The following is a 10,041-nucleotide window of genomic DNA, read 5'->3' as shown; positions in this document are numbered from 1 at the left end:
AGAGGCCTAATATCCAAGGTGTACAAGGAACTCAAAAAGCTAGACACCAGAGAAACAAATAACCCTATTAAAAAATGGGGTACAGAGCTAAACAAATCATTTTCAGTTGAGGAACACCGAATGGCCGAAGAACATCTGAGGAAGTGCTCGACATCCTTAGCCATCAGGGAAATGCAAATCAAAACAACCCTAAGATTCCACCTCACACCAGTCAGATTGGCCAAGATCCAAAACTCAGATGACAGCAGATGCTGGCGAGGCTGCGGAGAAAGAGGAACACTTCTCCACTGTTGGTGGGGTTGCAAGCTAATACAACCACTCTGGAAATCTGTCTGGCGATACCTCAGAAAATTGGATATAGTACTACCTGAAGACCCAGCTATTCCACTTCTGGGCATATACCCTAGAGACACTTTAATACACAACAAAGATATATGCACCACAATGTTCATAGCGGCTCTATTTATAATAGCCAGAAGCTGGAAGGAACCCAGATGTCCTTCAGAAGATGAATGGATACAAAAATTGTGGTACATATACACAATGGAATACTACTCAGCCACCAGAAACAATGACTTAACCAAATTCTTAAGAAAATGGCTGCATCTAGAGAAGATCATCCTGAGTGAGATAACCCAGTCACAAAAGAACAGACATAATATGCAGTCACTGATAGTGGGATGCTAACCCCAGAGGCTTGCACTCCCCCAGAAACAACTCACAGACTGTATGAAGTCCAAGATATAAAGAAAACAAAAAATATACATATATTCACAAAACAAGAAGACTTTGACTATTTCCATGTTGCGTTTTGTTTTGCATGTACTTTACGCTTATTGTAACTAGTACGTTTTCAATGCATACTGTCAAGCCCTTGAAAAAAATCAAGTACTGACTAAAAAACATATTCACATGGTTTTATATAAAATTTATTTTAATGTCTGAAAAAACAGTACTGACAAAAATGTATAATTTTAAGCAAAAATGTTTAAAATCTTTACATTTATCTTTGTTTTGCAAAATAAAGTCGTTTAAAAAAAAAAAAGAAAGATGGTATGGAAACCTAGTGCAATATTTCTTTTTACTTTTTTTACAGAACAGCAAACGCCTTTATTACAGGAGCTGCAAATGATGGCTTATTTGCCTTTCCGGGCTTTGATCTTCTACAGAAAGAGCTCCAACTCTTTCCACAATGTAGCCATCTGCTTGGCCGCACTGGCCTGGTCCTGAGGCAATACAGGCTAGAAGCCCGACCTGCTGGAACTGCTCGTCTGGAAGACTGCTGATCTTGGCATTCTTTCTCCTTTCATCATATTTCTTTTGAATTTTCCTTGATCGTTTTTGGTTTAAAATCTCTTCTTCCTCAGGAGTCATCTTGGCCCCCCTCTTGCGGCCCAAGTGGAACTTGTACCACTGTCAGTACAGTGTGCGGTCAGTGAGCACACCAGGGTCTTGGTGCGGACAAGCATGTTATTGGATGCATTATAGAAATCATCAGTGATCTTCATTTTGCAAGTACAGCACTCAGAGCCCCAGGAAAAGTTCCCCATTTCCAATCTCAGGGCACAGTACTTCTTACTGCGTCCTTGAACTCAGACTGTGTGTATGTGGTAAGGGCCAATCATACTGTTGGCAGCAGGCCGTCCCAACTCATACTTGTGCTTCTTGTGACAGGGTTTTCTCTTACGCATGCTTGTGCCAGTTGTCCCGAGAGATGCCTATCGCTCGGCGCTGACTGGAAAGAGGAAGCCTAAAGACTTCTTAAAATATATGATTCTAGTGAAATCTAACAATAAAAAAGTCTAAGTTCCAACCAGACATATTTTGTTAACAAATGAGGGTTTCAGTAACAAGACTAGGATGCAGTCAATCGAATTGATGGCCAAAGCGGACCCATGGCGATTCCCAAAAAATCCAGGCTGTTTACAAGATTGCTCTCTGAGAACTGACAGCTGGGCCCATCACTGAGAACAACACCCGTACAACTCATTGAGCATGGAGAAGATGAAGTGTTGCCTACATGGAACCTTCACCCTCTACATCCTAGTGTCTTCAGTGAGGGAAGGCTACCATAAGAGAAATGCAAATGCTAACCACCAACCCAGCTGCAAAACCACTGCCTTAGAATCTAACCTGCCAACATGCTAGAGCAGTAATGGTACAGAACTTGTAGGGATGCTCAACCAATGTCTGATTTTGACTCAAGACCCATTCCATGAGGAGAAACCCATATACAACACTGCCTGGCTGACCAAGACAAAGAGACTAGATAAGCTAGAAACCCTGGTCTAAAAAGAAAAAATAATGACATTCTTCTATATTCAGAGATCAGTGCCTCATTCATTCATCATCAAAGAAGCTTCCTCCTGAGGTAGAATAGATACAGCAGTGTGGAAACCCACAGCCAGACATTGTTTAGAGTTCTGCCTCAACCCAAGTAAAATTACTACCCCGCCCAGCACAAATATGACTCTATTGTCTGATAGCTCTTCATACGGGTTTATACATCAAACTCTCAACCCACAAACCCTTGACACAATAAGATTGCATCAAATAGACAAAGATACAAACTGCCCCTCTATATGAGATATAAGACCTATAATATCCTTGCAGCGTTCATAGCTACCTAATGCCAGTTAAGTCCTCCTAGATCCAATTCATCCTTCTCAACCTCCATCTTGGTTCTTTGTCTCTTCCCTTTTCCTCACCCCTGACCTCTCTCTCCACCTCCCTTCCCCTGCCCAATCACCAGCTCTCACCTTTATTTAGCACATTAAACTGGGAAGGTTCTGGTGAAGTTCTGAGTAGGAGACTAGGCAGCACTTCCTGGGGAAGTGGAATTAGCATCAAAATACAAACAGTTGCAGGCCATCACCCCAATCCCACTTACCATCCTATCCCTTTGTACCTACCCTCCATCCTTGCAACATCACCCTCAAAAGTAAATAAAAACAAAAATAAGACAAAGCATCTTTATAGAAGCTGTAGTGTGTTGCAGTGTATACAATATGCCCTGTTGTCCACTCTTCTTTACTTGCAAATGTTCATTGCAATGAGTCTTTAGTCTGGTCCAAGGACTCTGGTGTCAGATCCTCACAAGTACTCTTTAAAGAAGCTAGATTGTGCCTCAGTAAGTCAGAATGAGGACATTAAAAAGGGGGGAAAGATGCAGAGGCTCTGATAAATCTAAAATTATCTATGTGCAGAGTATCCATGTGTGAAATGAGCAGTAAGCGTTCTGCTGAAATTCCTGAGCAAATTTCTTGTTTCCTGTTAGAACTAAGTCGGAGAGCTGAAATTTCCCTGATCTTTCTCACTTATGAGACATGAACTATGCCATCTTCACCTGTTTAGAACAGCCAGATGATAGAAGTAGATACTGTTAGCAGATTTAAAATGATCTCTCTGTGAGATTAGTTAGGGTCCTGGCTTGTCCATGGTGAAATTTGGGATAAAATGGCCTGCATGCTAAGCATGTGTTGCCATCAGTCTTTTGAAAATTGTTTCATCTGTTCTCTATATAGACCCAAAGAGGCGTACTTTATAAATTTTTCAATTTTCATGCACAATCGTATCTTCCTTTTCATGTTCCTGAGAAAAAAAGAAAGCTTGGTATGATGAATAAAAAATAAGAGTGACTCAGGAAGTCAGAGAGAAAAATGGAGATGAACCCCTTAGGCTCTGCTGTACACTTGTTTGCCTCTAATGAGAGTGCGATTCATTCTAGAGTCTCAAAAATGTTGATTTGCTTGTAGGCAGACATTAAGTAGTTAATATCTTATTGTTACACTAACTTACAGAACCAAGAGTTAGTTTTAAATTTTGTTCCCTGAGAATATGACCTGTGGTTGTTTGGTTGAATTGGTTTGGTTTCAGGAATAGAAGAAAATCTTAGGCTCAAATCATAACCTTTTGAATATAGTCGGTCATACTCTATATGCTGGGAAATAAACTCTGGGTCTTGCATTTTGAGATTTTTTTTTTCCAACTAAAGAATCAATAAATGATCATCAATTCTATATATCCTGAAACTGAGCAGAGAAAAATTCAACACAATGATTTCATTTTTAAAATGTGTGGAGAGCATTTTGGCACCACTGAACAATTGGCAGTGGGGAACTTTTTACATCACCATGGACAATCAGAAGCTGATCAAGGTAGGAATCTGACTCTGGTCTTAGAATCAGTAAACTGGCCCGGGATTAAGACATTTGCATTTTAATCTCAGGGCAGAACACTTAGAATTGTAGCTCAGGCAGGACATTTACACTTGTAGCTCAGGCTCAGCAGATGTAGGTGTGGCAGTCTCTTTGTTTCTTGGAATCCCCTCTTGTAGCTGATCTTCACATGTGGCCTCCAGAAAGATGTTTACAGGATGTTTGATTGTTAATTTGCTTGTTTCCTGGCTCAGAACTGGTGTTATCTTTCTGCATGTAATTAAAGTGGTTTAAAGAGGACTGAATAAAAAAGGCTTCTCTTCAGCCTCTGATCTGGCCAAAGCCATGTTACAGTTGTGACTGTCTCTTTTCTCTTTCAATTCTTGCTCCTGCCATAGGAATCCTGTTGTTTGACCGAGCTGGTTTCAGACAAAACTGAAATCAAAGTTTTCAAAACACACACACACCACTGTCTAGTCATTCCAGAATTCAGTTACAGTAATCGAAACCTTCTTTTATATTCCCTTTCCCCTCAATTTTGGCCATTATTCTTTTTTCTAAGTGATTTCTTTGGCTTATAAAATGTTATGACATGAAAGAAAAAAACGTATAGCTCTCTTTAAAAAATTAAGTCTTCCCAATTCCCATTCTAATAAACAGGGTTTATACTTGCAATTTAAAATATTAAGATGCATTTCCTCCTACCCACAGAGTCCTGTGGGGCATAGTCTTCCCTAAGTGGCCTACCTTTCCCCTGAACCTCGACTGCTTGGCACCTTCCCACCCCCTTCATCACACTTGCAGATATGAAATCACAAAGATAAGATTCCTTCCCAGCACTCATTCCCGCTACTTTCTGAGTCTTCTGGGGCACACTCGGCTTCCATGGGAGGCCTGCCTTCCCCCTCAGACCTTCATCACCTAGGAAGTCTCTGCCCATCTACATCAGACCTCCTGATCAGGAACCATAAAAACTTGCGGAGCCAGAACTATACAGTGGTACACCCAACTGTAGGGAAACTTTCACCATCCACTGAGTCCCATTGTTCATCTTAAATATACCTACAAGAGACCTCTAATATAAGTATCATCTAGTTTAGGCTCCTTCCCAATACCTGCTACAACAGGAACATCCAGGGACATCCAGATGGCTAAGGACCCAACAAAGAACACAATCAATAAAAGCCAGGGAGGCATGACACTGTCAGAACACAGCTGTCCTACTGCGTCAAGCCCCAAATATCCTAAACCAACTGAAATGCAGAAAAATGACCTCAAATTCAATCTCAAAAGAATGATAGAAGACTTGAAAATGAAATGAATAAATCCACTAAAGACTTGTAGAAAATAAAATTAAACGGGCGAAGGAAATAAATAAAACTGTGCAAGACCCGAAAATGGAAATAGAATCATTAAAAAAACACATGCATAAACTTAGGGAATCCTGGATATGGAAAACCTAAGAAAGTAAACAGATCAGACACAAGCATAACCAATAGAATACAACAAAAAGAATTGGAATAGATACAATAGAAGAAATTGATACATCAGTAAAAAAAAATGTAAATCCAAAAAATTCCTTCCATAATGTATCCAAAAAATCTGGAATACAATGAAAAGGCCTGACCCAAGAATTATAGGATTAAAAGAATGTGAACAGGCCAAGCTCTGAAAACCATAAAATATTTTCAACAAAATCATAGAAGAGAACTTCCCCAACCTAAAGAAAGTGATGCCTATAAACAAGCTTACAGAACACAAATTAGATGGGCCAGCAAAGAAAGTCCTCCTACTACATAATAATCAAAACACGAAATCTACAGAACAAAGAAAGAATATTAAAAGCTGCAAGAGGAAAAAGCCAAGTAACATAAGAAGGCAGATCAATCAGAATTATACCAGAATCTCAACAGAAACTCTAAAAGCTAGAAGGACATGTTCAGATATCTTGCAACCTATTTTTTTTAAAAAGATGATAACCTAGACTAATATGACCAGAAAAACTCTTAATAATCATAAATTAAGAAAACAAGATATTTCAAGAAATTTTTTAAACAGTATGCATCCACAAATCTAGCCCTACATAAAATACTAAATGGAAAACTGCAACCCAAGGAGGATAAATAAACCCAAGAAAAGGAAGGAAATAAGTGATTCCATACCAGCAAAAACAAAAAAGGAAGCGCTCTCTCTCTCTCTCTCTCTCTCTCTCTCTCTCTCTCTCTCTCTCTCTCTCTCTCTCTCTCCCTCCCTCCCTCCCTCCCTCCCTCCCTCCCTCCCTCTCTCTCCCTCTCTCTCTCTCTTTCACACACACACTCACACACAAACACTCACACACACACTCACACACTCACTCACACACACACACACTCACACACACACACTCACACACACACATTCACACACACACACACTCACACACACACACACACATGCACTAACACCATCAACATCAAAATAAGAATTAAAAATCACTGGTCATTAATATCTATTAACATCAATGAGCTTAATTCCCCAATAAAAAGACACAGGCTAACAGGATAGATGTGAAAACAGGACCCATCATTCTGCTGCATACAAGAAAAACATCTCTGCAAAAAAGATATAGATTACTTCAGAGTGAACGGCTGAAAAAATAATTCCAAACAAGAAGCAAGACCCAAGAAGCAAGCTAGAGTAGCCATTCTAATGTCCAATAAAATAGACTTTCATCAAAATTAATAAAAAGCAGAAAAGGACACTTTATACTCATCAAAGAAAAAAATCTACCAAGATGATATCTCAATTATGAAAATTTATACCACAAATACAGGGCAAACACAATTGTAAAAAAAATGCTAGAGCTTAAATCACGAATTAAACCTCACTCACACATTCACCAAGCAATAGGTCATTATCACAGAAAACTAAAACTAAACAGAGAAATAATAAAACTAACAGACATTATGCCTGTCACATGGACCTAATAAGTATTTATAGAACATTTTACCGAAACACACACACACACACACACACACACACACACACACAAAATACAATCTTCTCAACACCTCATGGAACCTTCTCCAAAATTGACCATATAGTTGATTACAAAACAAAACTGAACAGATACAAAAAAAAATTGAAATAATGCCTTGTATCCTATCAGACCATTGTGGATTAAAGCTAGGCTTCAACAACAGAAAATACAAAAAGGCTACACTCTCATGGAAATTGAACAAATCTCTACTCAATGATCTCTGAAGGAAAAATAAAGAAATTCTAAATGCTTTCTAGAATTCAATAAAAATGAAGGTACAACATACTCAAATTTGGGGAATACAATGAAAGCAGTACTCGGAGGAAAGTTCATAGCACCAAGTGCATCTGTAACAAAATTAGGAAGTTCTGACTCCAGCCATTTAAAAGTACACCCGAAGACTCAGGGGTGAAGAAAAGGCGAGCAAACCAAATAGTATAAGGCAGGAAATAAAATCAGTGTAGAAATTAATCAGTTAGAAACAAAGAAATTGAAACATCCCATGGGTAAGCACCAATCCCTAACGTTACCAATGATATTCTCTTACACTTGCAGACAGGAACCTAACCTGACTGTCCTCTGAGAAGCTCCAGACAGCTGCTGACTGAAACAGATGCAGAAACTCATAGACAAGCATTGCACGGTGCTCAGAGACTCTTAAAGGAAGTGATGGAGGAAGGATTGAGGGCCCTGAAGGGAATAGGAATGCCACTAGAAGACCAAGAGAATCAATTAACCTGGACCCAGAAATTGAGGCACCAACTAAAGAACATACATGGGCTAGACCTAGGTCCCCACACACTTAGCTGACGTGGTCCTCCAGCACAGAGGAGACTTACTGTTCTCACAACAAGGAGGGCTATGTGCCACTCTGGGAGGATGTTGCTTTTATATGGATCATTCAGTAATGAAGGATAACATGGTCCAGGAAGGTCTAGCTAAAAGAAGAGAAAAGGAAGCTACACAAGGCAGTTTGAATCATGGTTTAATTCCTCCCCATGGTTGACCACCTTGGTTTCTACCCTGTTAGGACCCCTGGTTGTTTTACCTTTGCTTTTAACCTTCAGACCCTGTTAAAGACCACATCAACACGGTGCAGGTAATGGTGTATAGGAACCAATACAGACCACTCTGGGCTAAGAAACTGGGTGATTTTCTGATTCACTCGCTCGCGCGCACACACACACACACACACACACACACACACACACACACACACGGGGAAAACGAGGAACACTAAGGGCTTTTGTGGTGGTGCACTCTCCTGAGAGCCCTACAGTGAACCTTAGGTCTGGTTTAAAAACCATTTAGTGAGTCTCAGGGCCTCCAGAGGGATGAATTCCAGACTAGCAACCTGACCAGAAAAGTCCATATTCACATCAAAAAAGTCAATCCCACTTCTCTGCTTTATACTCCTTGTTTGGTGACAGTGATAGCTTTATGTTGCCAGAACTTTCTTGCAGAGGTTAAGAATTGTTAGGGAGTACAGGATCATGGGAAACAGTCACTATGGTGTGCACCAGATTCTGAAAGTAGTGGGGTGTGAATTACCTCTTGTCAATGCTAGAGAAAAACCTGAGGATGAACGGTGGAGAAAGGAGGCAGACTACAATCAAACACTGTGCACAACTGTACTTCATTTTCAGTGGACTTTTATATACCACTAGAGCAAATGATCTAAGGAAGGTTATTTGGGTTCAGAAAACTATGTAGATAAAAGTTAATTGAGCATATTAACAGAACAGCCCTTTCCCCAAACTCCTTCAGGATTTCAGGAAAAAATAGTTTTAAACACAATTGCCTGACATGTACTACAGATTGTATAATATAAATATATATATACATATACACATATATATATTACACATGTACATATGTGTATGTATGTATATATATGTATATGTATATATGTATGTATGTGTGTGTGTGTGTATGATGATGTGTAGAAGGTTACATATGTGTATGTATGTATATATATGTATATGTATATATGTATGTATATGTGTGTGTGTGTGTGTGTGTGTGTGTATGATGATGTGTAGAAGGTTGCAGTGTACCAATGTCACCAGTCTTCCACACTTGCAGGAACATACATGTTTCATCCATCAATCAGTTATCTGTGGGCTTACCTGCTTTTATATATGGTAAGGTATATATAAAGGTCATATCCAGATTCAGGGTACACTGATGACAGGCTCTCTGTTCAGTACACTCAGAATCTTCCTCCACAAGACTCCCAGACTGGGTTTGCTGTTGTGCCCTGTCCGTGGAGCGCTAGAAAGGCTCTTTCCATATGGTTGTGAGTAGTATATTTAGTGAGCCATGACTTTGTTAATGGTGATGTTCTCTGGCTTCAAATAAGGTGATACTTCCATGCTTCCATAATGCTTTCTAAGCCCTAAGTCTGTCTTCATTCATTCCTCTAAGCAATGGTTCTGAAAATCCCATCACAAGCTACGGGAGAGGAGACCACTGAAAAAAACTGATAAAGATGTAGGAACATCTTAGTGTTCAGTAACTAGGTTTTATAAAGATATCATATCATAAATATGGTAAAAACAGGTGAAGACAAACTTTCATTAATCCTGAGACCAGTGGCTTAAGGCTAGGACCCAGTGGTGGCTTAAGGGCTCCTCTGGCTACCAGGAAAGCAAATTCAGCACCGTTTCTAATGACTTATCTAAAGTACAGAATCAAAAGTACCAGTCTGCAGTTTTGAAAGATTTATTCCAGTGTGAGCATCAGGAACCCACCAATGTCAGGTGGCATCCAAATCCAACACCTCCTATGTCCCCACGGTATAAACGAAGGCCCTCCAGAACTGTGTAGTGGAGCTCTACCTTGTCCCCTGCTGACATTCAAGTT

The 10,041-nt window shown here is 39.7% G+C and overlaps 1 pseudogene across 1 annotated transcript; it reads right to left on the bottom strand.

The window, feature by feature from the left end:
* Positions 1-1,136: 1,136 nt before the first annotated feature.
* On the bottom strand, positions 1,137-2,919 carry LOC308418137 (small ribosomal subunit protein eS8-like; annotated as a pseudogene). Its single transcript has 2 exons — positions 2,891-2,919; positions 1,137-1,735 (listed from the first exon to the last, which is right to left on the bottom strand). The product of its transcript is annotated as a small ribosomal subunit protein eS8-like (transcript).
* Positions 2,920-10,041: the final 7,122 nt, after the last annotated feature.

This window comes from Micromys minutus (assembly GCF_963924665.1).
Source record: "Micromys minutus genome assembly, chromosome: 1".
Taxonomy (NCBI): domain Eukaryota; kingdom Metazoa; phylum Chordata; class Mammalia; order Rodentia; family Muridae; genus Micromys; species Micromys minutus.
This window is presented reverse-complemented; position numbering and strand designations above follow the sequence as displayed.